This window comes from Mastomys coucha, unplaced genomic scaffold, assembly GCF_008632895.1.
Source record: "Mastomys coucha isolate ucsf_1 unplaced genomic scaffold, UCSF_Mcou_1 pScaffold14, whole genome shotgun sequence".
Lineage (NCBI taxonomy): Eukaryota > Metazoa > Chordata > Mammalia > Rodentia > Muridae > Mastomys > Mastomys coucha.
This window is the reverse complement of record NW_022196896.1, coordinates 30744105-30762696: the sequence shown is the minus strand read 5'-3', so window position 1 is coordinate 30762696 and position 18592 is coordinate 30744105. Positions and strand designations below refer to the sequence as shown.

Sequence of the window (18592 nt, the reverse complement as noted above, 5' to 3'; positions counted from 1 at the left end):
TCTGGGGAATAGTAACCTGAAAAACACCTAAACAGGTTTAGTACTGGCAGTTTTATCTCTGTCTGTAATGCATGCTCCTCACTCTGAAGCCATAGATGTTGACCTCAGAGATTCAGGCAGGGAGTGTAGTCTCTGTTGCCTTCTATTTACAGAGCATTGGACCTTCTTGTACTTGTCATGTTAAAGCATCAGAAATCTAAAAATTGGATATTCAAAGACTTGTGTTTCTGTGGTACTTTTCAGTGAAATGTTTTATAGTCTGAATTTTAGTTTGGTGTTTGTATACTGAAGGGAGGGGTTTACTAGCACATTCCACAGGCAGATGGGCAAATGAGGCCATAGACAGATCAAGTTCTAATGACAGTTCTGGTCTCATGGGGGCTATGAATTCAGTCTCATTTGCTAGTATAAGTCGTCAAGATACAAAGTTCATGTCTTTTTAATATGCATACAATTTTTTATTTTTAAAAGTCTAAAATAATTAAAGATTGTATCCTTCAACCTTATAATATATAACTATAAAACCTCAAAATTGTTTGATGTTGGATGGTGTTACCATAGTGAATAATATAAAGAGCTTCATAGATTCAGGCAGGGAGTGTAGTCACTGCTACCTTCTATTTACAGAGCATTGGACCTTCTTCTATTTGTCATGTTAAAGGGTCTAGTTTATTCATTTCTATGCTATGAGGAGGAAAACTTGATTACAGCTTGTAAGATAGTTCCCAGCACCCCCTGCATACCCATAGTGATACCACCTCATCCTGCTGTGCTCCAGCAGGCCCTATGCTAACAGAATGCTTGATATTCCATGCAGTAATGCCCTGTGTTGTTTGAAGAATGTCTGTGCTGTCACAGGTTGGGTAAATCACATGAAGGGATGCATTCCAGCATCCATCTGAGATGGGATCTTTCCATACTGACTTTTCAGTGCTTTACTAAAGTTACTTCCTCAACAGACAAGAAACAGTGGGTTTTGACCTTTTGGGGATCAGCTCTCTTGTGAATATAAACTTATAGTTAGCTTCATGTAATACCTTCTCCCTACCCAAATAAGATTTTCAAAGGTATTCCAAGACTTTTTCTGAGTCTGGAGTGAAGATGCCTATAAAGAATGATTAAGTTCTAAGGCCTATCAGGAGGAAAGATAGAAAGAAGACACAAGGACTAGAAGATATTCTCCTACTCTGAGGGAAGGCAGATGTGGAGACTAGATGACCCTCTGCAATACAGTAAGGGGGTGCAGACATCAGATCTTCTCTAACAGGAAAGGTGGACGTGGAGATGAAAAGATGATCCCCCCCATACAGTGAGGGTCACAGACATGCTGACTAGATCCTCTGTATACCCCAAGGGATACAGATGTGATGAACAGGTGACCCTCTTGTGCTTCTCAGATTCCACTGTGCAAACTCCATAACTAAGAGCGATTTGGAGACTAGGAAAAGTGGAGAACTGGGAGCTGTAGGTGCTGTTAGGCTATATCTTTGGGATGTTGATAGGTGCGCAGAAAGCTAATGTTACTTTCAGACAGGTTTAATCTCAGGCTTGACTCAGACCAACATGAAGCCTAGCCTAACCTTGAATCTCACATGGTACTTTCTGAATATTGGGGCCATCAGCTGTCCTAGAATTGCTGCTGCCCTTTTCCCCAAATATCCACCCCAAGGTATGGGATGTTTTGGTCCCACTGTTCTTCTGCATCCGTGATTAATTACTTCCCTGGCCTCCTTTATCCCTGGCTTTTCATGACCGCTTAAGTTGCTCTAAGGTTTCCACATACACAGAGTACTTGTCTTGCCCCCCACTTCAGCGTTTACTAAGCTGCAGCTAATGTAAGAAATTCTTTTCTACTCATTCCAAGAACCTCATTACTTTTTCTGCAAGTTGTTCTGGGGGAACAGGGGGTGTCTACTGTGCATAGGCACATGACAGCATAATGTCAACTCATTTAACCCTTTCAGATCCTAGCAGGGACTCATGGGAGCCATTTCTGTTTCTGAAGACCTAGCAAACAGTGAACAGCAGGTTTAGTAGAGTACTCTTCTTGTTTATGGGTACAAGTATCATCTATAGGCAGCCTGTTTCAGTTTAATTTTTTTCTACTAGACCTTAACCTCTATATCATATCTGTGAAACATACAGTCTGAAGCTTGGCCCACAGTCCCTGCACCATAAGTAAGTTTTTGACAGCAGACCAAATGATTTAGTAGAAGCTTAGGTCAGGTCCAAGTTCTTTATAGTCCAGGCACCAAGAAAGACTAAAATCCAATTTGACAAATTTAACATAATATTTACAAGAATAATTTTATGCTGAACAAATTTGGCCATGGCAAGAGTCTATGGAAATAGAACTATTGAAGGCCCCAGGGCTTAATTCACTTATTAGTCTTAAAGAAAGACACACTAGCTGTTCCTAACAACAGCCCTGAAAATGGGTTTCCTTTTCTACAGTGTTAATCCTGCCCAGGGGCTGTGCTGTCTCTGGCTGGGCAGAATGAAGAGGGTGCCATAGGAGGGCCGTTTGGAGGCTGGTTGGCTCACACTCTCCCACACCCAAGCTCCACTTCCACAGTTGTAGAAAGGCTGTCCAGAAAGAAGGTTAGGAATCCTGGACAGTGGCACGATGCCCAGGACACTTGACAGGCCAGCAGGCATTTCTAGTGCCACCAGAGACACAGGAAAGTTGTAGTATTGCCAGTGCCGGCAGCCTGCCCTGGTTTCTCACCCTCAGACTAAATAACACCCTGCAGTCTTCATGCCATTAACCTGCCTTTTATGCAACCAACTCATTATAGTGAGCGGAGCCTGCAGCAAATGCGTACTGTGGTTATTCAGGGTATTTATTCAGAAGCCCAGGGATGTGACCCAAGGAAGCTGTAGACACCACGCCCCTTTCCTGTGACCACACTTCTCTCCCTGTGCTGCCAAGGAAACCATTCCCTCTTGTATGGATACACAAGGCCCCATGAAGACCTGAAGCTTCTATCCAAAGACATAATTCATGATTCAAAACGAGTGGAAATTTGTTCTGCTTTTGGGTATCTTTAAAAATATGGATTGATCGGAATTATTTATTTAGGAAGCCCTCCAAATTACATGGTTCTCTATCCCTAGTGTTTTGGTGGGAGTAAGAAGTAGTGATGTGTATTTATTAGTTTAACATATTCTAAAGCAAAATACTATTAAGTTATGTGATTAGGAAAAAAGGGGGAAACCTTTATAAAGAAACTTTATGACATTCTTAGCCATTTTTAATGATAGAGAAAAAGACACTGGTTAAGATTCTTAAAATTTTAAATCTTAAGAGAACCAATGGCTAATATAAGTCACACAGAAGATATAAGTGTTGGCACCATGATTAAAATTATAAAATAAGTGTTGCACAGATCCATGCATAATGAACATTAAATTGGGATTTAAGTGAAAGCATTTCTATTTCAATTACCTCTTATCTGGTAGCATTCTTTTTCTTACAATTTTCTTGTTATTATACTTTGATAATTTACAATTTTCTAAATGTCTGAAATACAAAGTGGCATTATGTACAACTAGAATGCAGTCATTGAATCAAGTCATTTAATGTACCATTGCCTTAAATATCTAACTTTCTGTGTGTGTGGCTAGAACATATGAAATTTATTATTAATAATTTTGAAATATAGAGCACTTTGTTATCTATATTTACACACTGGAATATAATACTAAAAACTAATACAAATCTCAAATTACTCCTTAAGATTTGGAAACTTGGAGAAGAATTGATTCTTATTCTGGAAAATCCAAAACGTGATTTCAGCTTCATTGTTGGCCAAATATTATGCTTCCTTCCCCCTTCAAATGCATGTTAATGGAGCGGAAAATTAGACTGAAATAAATACTTTTTCTTTCATTTTTTTGAGAAAAATTTTCACAGAATGATGATGTAGTAGTTTAAAGAATGATCCAATATGCCAGGCAATAGTGGTGCATACCTTTAATCCCAGTAGTCAGGAGGCAGAAGTAGTTGGATCTTTGTGAGTTTGAGGCCAGTCTGGTCTACAGAGCGAGTTCCATGACATCTAAGGCTACACAGAGAGATGTTATTTCAAATAAAAACAAAAGTAAAGCAACAACAGACTCAGTAGACTCAGCTGGACAAACGCTTGGTCCCCAGGTGGTAGCGATCTTTGGAGAGATTTAGGAGGTATGGCCCTATTGGGGAAAGCATGTCACTAGAGCGGGTGTGGAGTATATATAGTCTCCCTCCATATCCAGTTCACTGTGCTTTAAGCCTGTAGCTGGCATGTGAGTTCTCAGCCTCCTGCTGCCATGCTTGCTGCTAAGCCTCCCTACCATGACAACTAGAAGCCAAACTAAATTTTCTTTCTGATGTTTGGTCATGGGGTTTTATCACAACAACAGAAAAGTAAATAATTTAGGTGATTATATACAAACCATTTAACTTATTAAAGAATCCATGTTAGATTGTGCCCAATATTTTAAGGAGAGATACAGAAAAGAAAACAAGACTGCATTTGAGGGATGTTCAGGGCGAACTGAGTCTAAAGCAGAGAAACCCAGCAGGGAGTACTTCATGCTCTGTTTAGAATGTTATTGTTCTTAGGACAACATTATTTATAATTCCATAAACAGATCCATCAGACACATTTCTACCTGATTGTAATAATTTTTAAATTCTTGCTAGGAAAGTACTGCTTTTGAGTAATAATGTGAATACGCTAATCTTTATAAACTTAATTTTAAGTTTTGTATTAATTTGCCATGCTGAGCATCCCTCCTTGCAGACAGAAATCCGTCTTCTAAGTGCACTTATTAATGCTGAGACAGCCCGAGCCCTCTTGTGCCGATCCTGAAGTCAGAACCAGCTTCCTCCCTGTGGCAGGCAGCATGGAGCTGTGCTCTTCAGTCCCAAGATACTATGCTCATTCCATACATTATTATCCATTTACCTTTAATGTGAATTTTAAAATCTTACTTATCCAGCTCTTTAACTCAGTAGAGTAGAAGCAGTAACTTTGAAGTGGATAAGCAGACATTTTTGGTCAGATGTTGAGAACCTTTGAACATGAAAGTAATAACGAATCCTAGCATCCAGATTTATTTATGTAGAACACTAGGAATCTAAACTATAGACATTAAGCAGGTACAAATGATCAGTAAGCAGAAATGTGCAACCAACTCCACTGAGAATTACTCCTCAGATGACAAAATCTAAAGGTGCTCAAGTCCCTTGCCTGAAGTTCTCTACTGTTCGCATATAACCTCCGCTCACCCTCCTGAGAAGTGCACATAGAGAGAGAGTTTGCGCATAGAAGCAGAAGGCTTTACACAATTTAAATATTATGTAAATTGTTGACCTCTGTTATTGTGTTTTTGAAAAAATGCTGAGTAAAGGTCTGTACATACTCACCAGTGTGAAGGTTTTTTCAGATGTTTTATGTATAGTTAATTAGATCTAAATTTACACATGCATAATTGCTTTTCAATTATTCTATCAAATGGTGATGTAAACAAATTGTTTCATCCTGTAAATAAAAGTGATTAGTTAGCTAATGCTTGTTTTAATCTCTCCTAGTGAACAACAAGTTCCTCTCTCTCCAACAAGAAGTATGGATGGAGGGAGGTGTGCTAGGTTCTCTCACCCATGTGTGTAGCGTTAACTTTGTGGGTGACATTGTGTTATACAAGTGCCACTCCTTACTTAGCTGATACAAGTTAACTAAGTTTGCCCTTGAGTATTTACAATTTGACTTGGTTACACTTCAAGCACAAGTTATTGATGATAAAATTTAATCTCGTTTGCAAAGTTCTTAAATACAGTCTAGCTTACAATGTGAAAGTTTAAAATTAATATCTTCATATCAACAGCTTCATAATTTCTGTGATAAATTCTAATTGAGTTTTGTTTGAAAAAAATAATCACCTTGCAAAATGAGAGACTTCCAAAGTCCAGGTTATCAAAGTATGGCCTTGAGGATATATTAATAGCACTAGAAAAAAACTGAAACCATCTTCTGGGACGTGGTAGCTTTCTCATGGGCAGGGTAGAGCTGAAGGTCAGCTGGACTGGCCCCGGACTGTCCTCGGAAGTTGTGCCTTGTTGGCATGCAACCCAGGCTTCATCCTGGCCTGGTCCCTGTGACTGCAACCCAGGCTTCATCCTGGTCTGGTCCCTGTGACTGTAACCCAGGCTTCATCTTGGCCTGGTCCCTGTGACTGTAAACCAGGCTTCATCCTGGCCTGGTCCCTGTGGCTGTAAACCAGGCTTCATCCTGGCCTGTCCCTGTGACTGTAAACCAGGCTTCATCCTGGCCTGGTCCCTGTGACTGTAAACCTGGGAGCAGTCTCTAGCCGTGTGCTTCCAGATGCAGCCTCAGGCAAAACATTCATCTCTGTGAGCCCAAGATGTGCTCAAAGGTTTCTTTTAAATTCAGTGTCAGTCTGTCCAGGCTGATATGATGAAGCCCATAATCTGCATGGCTCCAACAGCAGAAAATTACTTCTCAGAAGGCTGGAAATAAAGTCATGATGGGAGTAGATTGTCTCTTTTGAGGTCCCATTTCCTAGTTCATAGATGGGCAGTTTTGCTAGGTCCTCGCAGTAGACAGAGAGAGAACTCAGTTCTCCTCATCTTTTCCAGGGAGATCCACAGGGTTCTTCCTTACTCGGCTGCTGGCCTTCTGCAGTCCGCGCCTGCTAATGTGCTTACACCAATGCTTAAGTTTGAGCCTGGAAATCTTAGGAGATCGCATTCAGACTACTGCAATAAAGAAGTGAATCTGTTCCTAGGAAAGATTGGTTAATAAAGAACGAATCCCAGCTATTAACCCTGAATGTCATTTCATGGGGTTTCCTAGCTGTAATAGTTTTAGGCTCGCATCTTATCTGCAATGTTAGAAAGCAGATAGGGAGCACAGGTCACTTTCAGTGTCACCTCCTTTGAGAAGCCCATGCCCTTCTATAGTCCGTGCCACTTTATTTGGAGATTCTGTGCTTGAGAGCATCTCTCAGTGCCCAGGCATTAGTGTCATCTTCCCACTAATAGTAGTAAGTCTGCTCTGGTCTGACCTCTGGGTCTTTAATGAGCACAGCCTGTCACTTCAGAAGAGAAAAACATACTAATAACTCAAAGGCTAGTATTTGTACAAAGGGCCTCTGGCTTTCCAGCATATGACTGTGGGGTGGAGCAGACAGATGTCCTGATAGAATCCCTCTGTAGGGAGGGATTTTATTAATCCAAGAGACTTGTCCCTAGAATCTATACTAGCTGCCACTTAAGCATCAAATTGATTTATACTGGAGAATTCTTTATAATGGTAAAGATGGAAGAACAATTTGCATAGTTTCATGAAAATCAGAATTTTCTTAAATATACTGTTGTTTATATACAATATAACTAGCATTCTGAACAGTGTTCCCACCGCCCTTACGGCCTCCAGCACCACAGCAAGCCTCACACTGGCTTCAGAAACTGTGCTTTCTGAACTCATTCTATGTGGCTGGGGACTTCTCCCAATGACTGAAAACCAAAACAGGCATTTTTTTCCTTATTTATGAAAACAAGTTGTATAATTTAGATATAGAACAGTTTCCTCCCACTCCCAAAAATGTGACTCAACAGACGTCATAAGCCACAGGTATCCAAACCCATAATCTAGGTTTTTACCTATAAATAAATGGCTACGATATATCTAATTTATAAATCAGGCATGGTAAGAGTTCAACAACAATGTGCTGAGTAGGATAATTATGGCAATATAGCATACCAAATTATCTAAAGATTATGAGTTGTTTATTTCTATAATTTTTTTCTATTTAATCTTTCTGGACTTGAGTCTAACAGGGCACTCCTATATTTGCTGACAAGGGTTGGAAGAGAAAAATAAAGCAATGGTTTCATGTATGATGTTCCATAGGGTGAGCTATCCATAAAACTGAGTGATGTTCTAGACACTTCCCATGTGTTCATCCAGTTCACAGTCATAGGAGATGACTGAGTCATAGAGAGCAGGCGTAACTGCCGACATGATGGAGTGTGACCTGAGACCTGCAAGGTGAAGTAAAACCATTTCCTCCCCAGGCTGCCTTTGGCCATGCTATCTCATAGCATATAGAAACCCTAACTAAGACAGTTTTGTTTTAATTTGTAACATGCTCCATATAAATTGTTGACCAATCTACATGGATCAAAATGTGTGACTCAACTTGATACTGTGTTCTAAATATTTCATAGCCCACTGGGGTTCCCAGCCCTGTCTGGTTCCGCACACATGACCTTCCTGACCCATTTCCCATTTTCTTTAGGACTAGAGAAAAGAATTTCCTTTGTGTGCATTTTGCCTAGTAAAGACTGCTACTCATGCGCTGCTTTTGTAAACAATAAATTCTGTGCATGAGGACACAGCTATGTTCCAGCAAGTGACTGGAGCTACAGAGTCCTGGGGTGTCCGCACAGGCTGCTCACCTCCCACCCTCATTTTCCATGCTGATAAATAGCACTAGTGTTGCAGCATAACTTGAGAGGTTTATTTTACCAATATGCCTTCCAACCAAGAAAACTTGATTCCCGATAAAAATAGCATAAAGTGAAGAAAACAAACAAAACAACAAACGGTGTTTATGAACTGTGACTTCACAGTCAGAAAGGCCCAGGTTGGAATCCTAGCCCAGCCACTTGGCAGTGTTTTGAATTTGGTCAGCTCACTTTTATTTAAGAGATACTTATAAACTCTGCACCATATACTGTGTTATACTCTGGGGATGTAGAGAAAAGAGAACAACCAAGCTGTACAAAGAAGGGGAAACTAAGCATGAAAACCTGCTAACTTTCATATCTCCAGAAAATGACCACTTGTCCCCATCTGTGGTGGTGGTAGTGGTGTATCTTTTGTTGTTTGTCATCACAAACGAGGGGCCACCTGGGAAGAGGGGATTTCTACTGAAGGAGTGGTTCCATCAGAATGATTGATACGGGCAGAACTAGTCCTGGGCGTGCGATCCTCTGTGGTGTGAGAGAATGGGCTGAGCAGGCTGCAGGCAGCAAGCCAGCAAGCAGCATTCCTCTGCTTCATGTTTCTTCCTCCCAGACACTGAAATTTAGTTGTCATGATAGTAAACCACCAATTTTCAATGCAATTAAATTACTTTATTTTTATCCAGAGTATCTCTTATCCAGAGTATCTCTTCAGGTTTATCAGTCTCCAGCCCAGAGGCAGAAAGACAGAATAAACTGTAGAGCATTAGGAACCACTGTTACCCTAAAATATTCTCAAGCTTCTCCATACTGGGATGCTCATGGCACTGGGGATCACTGCCTGGATGCAGGCTTCTGTGCCCATCAGTCTTAAGGAAACACTGCTGAGAAGACCAGAAAGTATATCTCTCGAACCCTCCTGGGATGGCTAAAAGTTAAGAGCCCCCTTGCCCGTTTTATTTTATAACACTTTAGTGCAGTTGTGTTCAGAATACTATAAGCAATTTGTTCGAGGGGTGGGGAATCAATAACAGGTAAGTCAATTAGAAGGGCTTGATTCAAATGCCGTCCCCAGTGAGATGATGTGAAAGTCAATCCTTGGAACCAGCCTGCCATGTTTGAAATATAGCAGAGGCAGAGCAAGCATTTTCTTGGATGAATTATTGAGCATCCTAAAATCTTTGGATCTCAGTTTCTTTATGTATAAAATGCAGTATTCCTGCCTCATAGACTTCATAGAAGGAAATGCAAATGTCCTTGTGATAGTTCTTATTCACAAGAAGCATCCTGTACCAAGTGTTGTTTCTGTAATGGTTGTATGATAAGTGCCTCATGAATATGTATATTAGTAAACATAATCTGTATTTATAACTAGAAGGCAGTTTTTACAGGTTTTTCTTAATTAGTCTGCATTAAGCTTAATAGATTTAGGTTCTCTGATAACTTCACTTCAAAAACTGAAAGATTAAATGTACTTTATGTATTTGAAACTTAGATATATAACCTTTTTAAACATTGATACCAAAAGGCATTTATCCTTATAAATAATTGTGTAATGCTATGAGCTTTGTTTGTGGACAGATTCTGGGGGTACACCTGCCATTAGCTTTGAAAGTATTTACTATTTGTCATTAATGTTTTTGTGATAACATAATGTCCATAGTCCCAAAGGACTTAGTTCATTGTGTTGCTTTCCCACTCTCTACTGTGAGCATGGCTCTATGCTGTGGCTTTGTACATGTGGTCCACACATTCTGTCCTGGAAGTACCCATTGCCACAGTGGTTGCAGAGGATAGTCAGCTTCCGGCAAGCCTCAAAAGCCAGAAGGCCATGGCCTGTCTTCCTTGGCTTAAACCTGGATCACAGTGTGATAGCAAAATTTTTTGCTACTTTGGTTTAGAGATTTCCTGCCCACTGTATATGACCATTATCAACTTTCTCATTGTTTGATTTCTCTCCTTATCCCCCAGTGGTCAGCCTTAAACAAAAACCATAGAAGGCCCATCAAGCCAGAATCCCTGAATACCAGATATTTCCACTCACTGGCCCCAGCTCTGCTCCCTTGCTGTCAGTCCCCACTACTGAACCATGACTTATTTGGAATGGAATCCAGTTCTGCTCTGAAGTCTCTTTTGCCTCATTGCAGTAGCTCCTGAATAAAACCTGTTTTTCCTGAGAGAGAAGAGGGGTGGAGAGGAAAGGAGAGACAGAAAGACAGAAAAGCTCTAGTTTCCAGATACCCTGACCCCTGAGAAGGGAACCAGCTGAATTCCAGGGCACTCAGATTTCAAACACTCTTCCTTCAGGAACCTGTTCATCTATTTGCTCTAAGAAAGAAGAGATCAGTTCCTGGTCTGGCACTTACTGGATTAGTGGTAAGAAACTTCTTCCATGTTCCATGCTCATGTCTGTACCGATGCTCCTGGTGGAAGCTGTGTCTATGGCATTATGTTGTACTTCAGGGGGAAGGGTGTAGGATGGAGTCCTGAGGGAGTCCTGAGTGATTATGTGTTGTTGATATGAGCATGGTGATGTCAAGAATCCCAGGGCCTCATGGGAATAGCCAAGCCATGTCAGACTCAGGGAAACAGCAAAGCCAACAATCTGCATGTGCAGATGTTGCCTGTGTACAGAAAGTATCAACAACAGCTACTGCCTCCTAGGTGTTTCCAGCCTCAGATTGTCCCATTGTATAGAGCCACTACAGAGATTAGCTAAGCCTGCCTCCTCAGTCAGCTGTGTCCAGTAAGCCCAGCTCCTTGTGCGGCAGCATACACGGTCTTCATTTTTGCTCAGCTGTGTGGATCAGCCCACCTCCTTGACTCAGGTGTGTAAAATCAATGACTATCAGTGTGTGACACACTGATTCCAGCTTCTCTGTACCTGTGTCTGTGTGTCTGTCCATTTTCCCATTCCCTTCGTACCTAACTCAGGCTTCCAGCACACAGCCAAAGAGGCTTGCATCAAAGAGGCTTCTGGAAAGACTTCACTGAGGAGAATATTTTCCTGTAATTTTCCATTCAAAAGCATCCAAGATTTGTAGCAACATCAGTTAACATGTCCCAAGTCATCTGTGGGTTACAAACTCTAAAAATCCTCTTGAACCATAGAAAGTATTTTAACCACCTTTCTTTTATGGATATAACTATAGATGTTAGTTTAGTACTGCCTGTGGAAAAAGATTCCCCTTTGCTACAAATAATAATCATGGTGATAAATATATAAGACTACTTAACCTTACAGTGCTTCTAGACAGTTTTGCTTTTAGATTCTCATTTCAACATTGCGTAGAGACACTCTTCTTATATATCCCTTTAAACATTAAAAATTGTCATCATTCATGATATTTCTGTGCCTTTTGAAACCAAGAAACAAATATCCTGTAACATGTTCCAGCTGCCTGCTGGCTCAAGGTGAACAGAGCCAGCAGATATGGGTAGAGCACATGGGCATTCCTGTTCTTTATTCTCAGACAGATTGCTCTTCGTTTAGCACTGCAAAATCAGTCCATTCCTGTTTCTCAGACGGATTGCTCTTCGTCTAGCACTGTAAAATCAGTCCATTCCTGTTTCTCAGACAGATTGCTCTTCGTTTAGCACTGTAAAATCAGTCCATTCCTGTTGCTATTTAAAAAAAAAAAAAAAGTTTAGATTGGATAATTAATTTGTTTGGCTTTGCTTTGTTTTGCTTGAGACGGTGTCTCCTGTAGCCCAGGCTGACCTCTTACCTCACTATGTAACCAAGCTTCTGATTCTCATGGATCTCCCTCCCAAGTGCTGGGATTATAGGCATATACCAGCATACCTGCTTTTATAAGTAATTAATTTGTAAGCTGATAAATTGATTTAAATGTATTTATAGCAGCTCTGGAGGCTAACAAGCCCAAGATGGAGGGGCAAGCAGATGTGGCATTTCTTGACACCTCTTCCTCATAGCTTTGTCCTCCCACAGCAAGGGCCAAGCACATTCTCTTCAGCCGATTTTGTAAGTGCAGTAAGCCTTGCTGTGACAGTAGAGACTCAGGATGTGCTCACTCACCTAAAGCATCCACCTCTTCAGATCACGTACTGCTGTGCTGGAGCGTCAACAGATGGCATGCAGGGATACAAACATTTATACTCGGCCAGACAGCAGATATAACTCTGTCATGGTGCTGAGTAAATTCCCTGTTGTGATAAGATCTAGCTCAAAAGTGACTTGTTTCTCATTACCAGGAGGTTTTTTTTTTTTTAGAAATTGCTTAAAAATAGCCTCCCTTCTCTTTGAATTTTTGTAGTATAGAGATTCTTGGAATCGCTATAGTATATGACACATTGGTGGTAACCGCTCTTCCCACCACTCCATCAGATATTCGCAGGCTGGCCTGTGGAAAGAGTCTAGGCTACACAGCTGTAAATGCTCCTGTCCTTTGCCTGGCGCTCTGCCCCCTGTTTTTTTATACTCATCTCAGTTTATGTCCCCAGAAATCTGGCAAGACAAATTATAGTCTCCTTTCCTTTACCATCAAGAAAGGCAGGACCTATGTTTATATGGGTTCCTTTTTCATGGTCGTGCAGTCACTATATAGCAGAGCCAGGGCAGGTCTTCCCAACAGGGCTTGAGCTTGACTACAAACAAGTGACTTAATGAGCAAGACCTATATCATAAATGTAAGTCCATGACTCCATGGAAACCACCAGCTTTCATAAGGAAGCAAGGGCTCTAGGGAAATGGGGATGGGAGGTGAAGAAGGGCACGTGGCCAGAGCACACTTAAAGAAACTAGCCAGACTGCATTTGCACATAAGTACATTGTCCTGTGTAATGTCTTCTTTGCTTTGGGCAGTCTCTTGATGAGTCATCCTTCTTCACCTTCATAATCCCTTTTTTCCTGATGAACTGTCTTATAGACTGCATAGTAATGATGTACAGTGGGAGATTAAGAAAATAAACCCACTGGCTGAAAAGACACTTGTGCTAGGAGAAATTCCAAACAGGGCAGCTTAGGATGTGCCTTTGATATTTCAATATACGATAGCTTTCACTGTAATTTATTTTTAAATGGATCATGCACATATAAATTTCATAATTCCGTCTCAGAAGTCACTCACTGCCTCATCCACTGCAGGCAAGGATAGGGTGTAGAGAGTTCCACAGTTGGACTTCCAACTCACATCATCGAGACAGTAACTTATTGCCCAAATGCTGTATCTTAAAGCTGTGTTCATTTTTAAGTACAAGCCTCTGGGATCCTTGAAATTTCCTAGGTGAGAAGAAAGGAATAATTGTAGCTGGATTTCATCTAAAACCTAGAGAACAGTTATTGAGAAGCCCAGACAGGTAACCATAGTCAGAATCCGCAAGGCCCAGCCCTCCCTGGCACACACCACCTGGAGAGAGGCATTCCTAGTTAGTTCTATGAAGTGTCCCAGGTGGCATGGAGGTGCAGAGGGTCGAGGACGGAGCAGAAATGTACTGCTTTCTTAAGAAGTTCTATGTATTTGGTGATTTGATATTTGACCTGAGCTATGTTGTATCTTGATATGTCAGTGTAGCTTTCTTGGCTTCGAGGACGTGTCACAGACAGAACATTTAGATGATCCAGTTGGTCTTGCAATAGGAAAGTGGCAGGAGGTTGAATGAGACCAGGATGAAGGGAGCCAGGGAGGTTCAATGACCTCCTTTGTCCCTAAGTAAACCCAGGCTGCATCTGAAATTGCCTCATTGATTTAGTAGCATAAGAACGCCTTTGATGTGGGCCCAGACGCCTGGGAGAGATCATCAAAGTAGGGAAATGTACTTTCGAGTTAGTGAACATTCACTTCCCAGACACTAAAGTAGCCATCTGAAAATACTTTACTTACATATATTTATAAATATTAGTCTGTACTATAAATCGTTTGCAAGTTAATCTGCATTATATACAATACCTATATCCATGCTTTGACTTATGTAGTGTTGGTTTTATACTTGAGTTGCTAGGTTAATATGCTGGAAAGCAGTGTTTACAAATCATAGAGTCTTTTTAAGGAGTTCGCTTTTAAGTTTGTATCAGTAGGGCAGAGCTATGTATCCTGGGGGTGTGCTGTCTAGTTCCTTGTCTGTCCAGGGCTTTCCTGTTCATAGTATATTCTTCCTCACATGTTCTTTGCCTTGTCTTATGACTTATACTGGAGTCACACACACACGGCTCTACCATCACCTGTCCTGACCTTTCTGCATACGCCTCTGAGTAATGCTTTGTGCATGTTTGTTCCTCCTCGTCGTCGTCTGAATCTCTATGCTGTGGCTCATCTCTCCGCAGCTGCTGTGCTACAGTGCCATGAGCTGTGGCTGGACCCACCTCTAGCCACTCTTCTGGGTGAGATTCCCTCTTGCTTGGATGTCAAGTCTCTTTCTTTATGTAATTGTCTAGGTAAAAGTATCTGTGGTGTCTCCTTGACTCTTCCTGTCAGCAAGACTCTCTATCTGTCATTACATTTGTAGAATTGTCTGAGTATAAAACTAGAAGTTAGTCATTGCTTCCCATTTCAAAAAAATCTTGTTTCCCAGTTTTGAAGACACATTAAGTGCTGATTTTATGAAACAGTGATGTCTTAATTCCTGTGTGTCCTGGGTGCAGGTATTTTTCTCTTGAGACTGAGATTTTGCCCTCTGACATTCTCAAGTTGTACAGTGGCTACCTCCCTGTGGGATGTTTGATACTCAGGCTCTCTATTCCTGGGCCTCCCTAAGTTTCTGGTAGTAGTTCTGAAATGCTTGCTTCAGATCAATATTGTTTCTTCCCTAGCACTTTTCTTTCTTGAGTATTGGACTAGCTAGAGGCCCTCTTCCTCATCACCATCTCCTCCATGTTGGCTAACTTCAGACATGTTTCTCCGGGAAACACTCTGTTTATTCCTCAAGCTTTATTTTGAATCTCTTTATTTGAAGGGGAGATTTCATTTCTAAAGTCAATATTTTGCAATTTTATTTTTTAAAGACCATTTGGTTTTATTTTAGAGCTTCAGTAGCTCCACACATTTCTCTGGACAATTTTTTAGGTCTTTTGAAGTTGTCTTCAAATGTCTTAAATATCTGATCTTCCATAGGCCTCTTTTCTTCTGTGTGATTATTGGGTTCTGACTTCCATTGCAGAGGCTCAGATCGGCAATCCTTTAACAGTTTAAGAAATTTCCTGGGGATCAAATCATTCAGGAATCTTGGTGTATGAAGGTGTGAGCTACAGATGGTCATATGCATGGATCATGAGCCAAGCCAACTTTCTCTAAATTGTGAACCCTAACTTCAGCGGGTGTCCCTCTAAAGTAGTATCTTCCCAGGATGGAACAGTTTCCTCTAGGGAGCAAATATTCCTTCCTGTTGTGTGTGATCTCTACTTCCTGACCTTAGGCGTACTTAGCAAGGAATAAATAAGGTCCCACAGCTGTCTGGGTGCCCTTGACCAACTAACTGCCTTCAGCCTTGTTCTTCAACTCAGAATCTCTGGGAACTGTCAGGGAGAATTCCATTACAGCTGTGATAGGATTGTGTCTGCCCTCCTCCACTCCCAACTGTTTGCAGCTTCTCAGACTCCGTGTTCTCACTTTGTGTCCAACCCTCTTCGTTCCTTTCTTGCTTCCAGGATCTGCCCTTTTGGGACATGGTGCCAATCAAATGCTCTCACTTTTCACCAGGACCTTATTCAGACACCTAGCCTATATTTCTGTTAGGTTACTTATGGCACAGTCCTCCAGTTATGATAATATTGACTAACATCTAGAATCATGTAGAAGATGAACTTCTGCCTTCTTGTGATTTCTAAGTTTCTAAGTTGGATTAACTGACGCACACTAAGGTTGGCAGCACCATTCCATGGCTAGGGGAACGGAGAAAAGGAGAGAGTAGGGGACCACCAGCCCTCATCCTTGTTTCCTGGTACAGTTGCAATATGACCAGCAGCCCCACACTCCTGCTCTTAGACCTGTCGCAAACCCACACTCCTGCTCTTAGACCTGTCGCAAACTGTAAGCGAAATTTCCTCTTCTTTCCTTCAGCACCTTCCTCAGTTGTCTTACCATAGCAACCGAACAGATACCTAAAAGGCCACTTTGTGCCTCCCTTGCTCTTTTTGCTGTTTTTATTATTTAAATTCTCATCTTAAGGGGTTAGAGAAATTTAATCATGAACTAAACAAGCTATGCTGTCATTTTGAACCAAAAGTAACATTTGGATCTTTAGGAAAACACTTTTTTGTATGTTATACAAGTAATAGCAGACAAATTCCTTAACTGTATTCTGTGTAACCCTTCAGAGCCCATTGTGCAGGAAATGCTGAATTCTGTCACAAGCAGACATGGTCTGTTAACTGCTTTATATGCTGAAATTAATCAGGAGTCATTTGACTTATCACAGCTTCTGCTTTATAAATAGGAACTGAGAACAAATCTGTCAGTTGTGCCAGACTTAAGCTCATAGCGGTTGTGATTGTAGGTTCTGAAATACAGTTCTCACCCTGCAGAGTCGCTTCGGAAGACAGAATGAAAGCAGAAAGTTAATTAAGAGTATTTGTGACATGGGGTTCAGTTTTGTTCTATTTATAAGGGAAAAAAAGTGTTTCTTATTCTAGAAAAGAGGAGGCTGGGATGTGTGAAGGAAGCCTCTCTTTCTACTTCTGTACCTGCCTGCCTGCTTTAGACAACTTCCTTTTCAGCCATTTCCATTTTTATTTTGAGGAAAGTGTGGTTATTTTTGTCAATGTAGTGGCAGAGACAAAGGGGAAGACCCAGTGTGTCTTACTGTTCATTCAGTTAGTGGGATGGGTCCCAGTCCTTCCTATCATACACTGTCTATGTTAGCAGAACCCTTGTATTCCCTGAGAGACTTAGCCACCCAGCAGTAAGCTGTGCTGTCCTGAATGGACATCTCGAGGCCCTGGCCACTCTGTGCTTGTGAGGCTTTCGTACGCTGTGCTTATGATGAGTCTCCACTCTTTACTGGACATGCTTTAGTCTCAAAGGTGTTTGCCTTTGACATGATAGGCCAATAAGATACAGACTATGACTCTGTCTACACTGTACATATATTTTCCAGTGAGCATGTTCATTATCTCTGTGTATAGTCCGTAAAGCCAACATTCTAGGGATATCAGTGAAGAGAGATGCAATATAAGATGTACACAAAATCCACATGGAGCACTGCAGGTGAGAGGCATGAGAAATAATAGAATTCTTTTGCTAGCTTTAAAAGAAAAAAATATTTGTCATAGTTATTAGGACAGACCTTCAAATTTACAGGAAGCATGAACTTTCAGAGTATTCATGTTTTATATCTATTTCTATTAAAATAATAATTTAATAAAACTACAGAACCTGGTGAGTATTGTCCCATCAGGTACAGAGGTGTGAGAATTATGTGTTTGAAACCAGTATGGGCTGCATAGCTAGTTCTAAGGCAAGCCTAGGCTAGACAGTGAGGCCTTATCTCAAAAGCCAAAGTAATAAACAAACAAACAAACAAATACATAAATAAGGTACATGTAAAGAAAGTTAGGAAATGTTATGTATGCTGTCAATGTCTCTATTCTACATGGATTAGAAAACCATAGGGAGGCTTAACCAGAAGAGTGGTTTGTTCTTCTAGGTTTGGTAGCCTGATATCCATTTTAGGAATATTCTCATTTCTTTGATTTGTTTAACCTGTTATCAACTTATTCTTAAAGCATTGCAGACTGCAATGAGACATAGGCGCAACTTGGAACTGCTATGGTAACATAGGACCTTTTACATGAAAATAGGATTTCTAACAATAAGAAATTGTTAGAAACATTGAAAGAACACCAAGAATTCCATGCTACACTGTACATGTATTTCTGAACAGTGGAGATTTAGATCCTTTGTTCCAAGCCCAACTTGTCATATACGTCCCCTTGGGGTCTCTGAGGCCTGTGAGCAATTCCTTGGTAGTACTGTGCCCTCAGTGCTAGTTACAGAATCCATTCCTTACTATACTGACTCCTGACCCACAGGAACAGAAAGGACTTCCCCCAACAACAAAGTTTCATTTTACAGCTTTGGAGTCATTTAGTAAATACAGCCCATCCTCCTGATTTGGGCAGACTTACCCATTTCTTCTTTGTTACATGGCTCCCACTTTCTG

General features: G+C 40.9%; 1 protein-coding gene across 8 annotated transcripts in view; it reads left to right on the top strand.

Moving 5' to 3' along the window:
* Fam110b (family with sequence similarity 110 member B) overlaps window positions 1–18592 on the top strand; it is a 145058-nt gene that overhangs the window by 101531 nt on the left and 24935 nt on the right. Inside the window, exon 1 of one of the 8 annotated variants that reach the window (XM_031366695.1) lies at window positions 9637–10852. The exons of the other annotated variants lie outside the window; for them this stretch is intronic. The gene's annotated coding sequence lies outside the window, so the exon portion shown is untranslated. Of the gene's footprint in view, window positions 1–9636; window positions 10853–18592 lie in introns of those variants that run through there. 8 annotated transcript variants of the gene reach the window in all.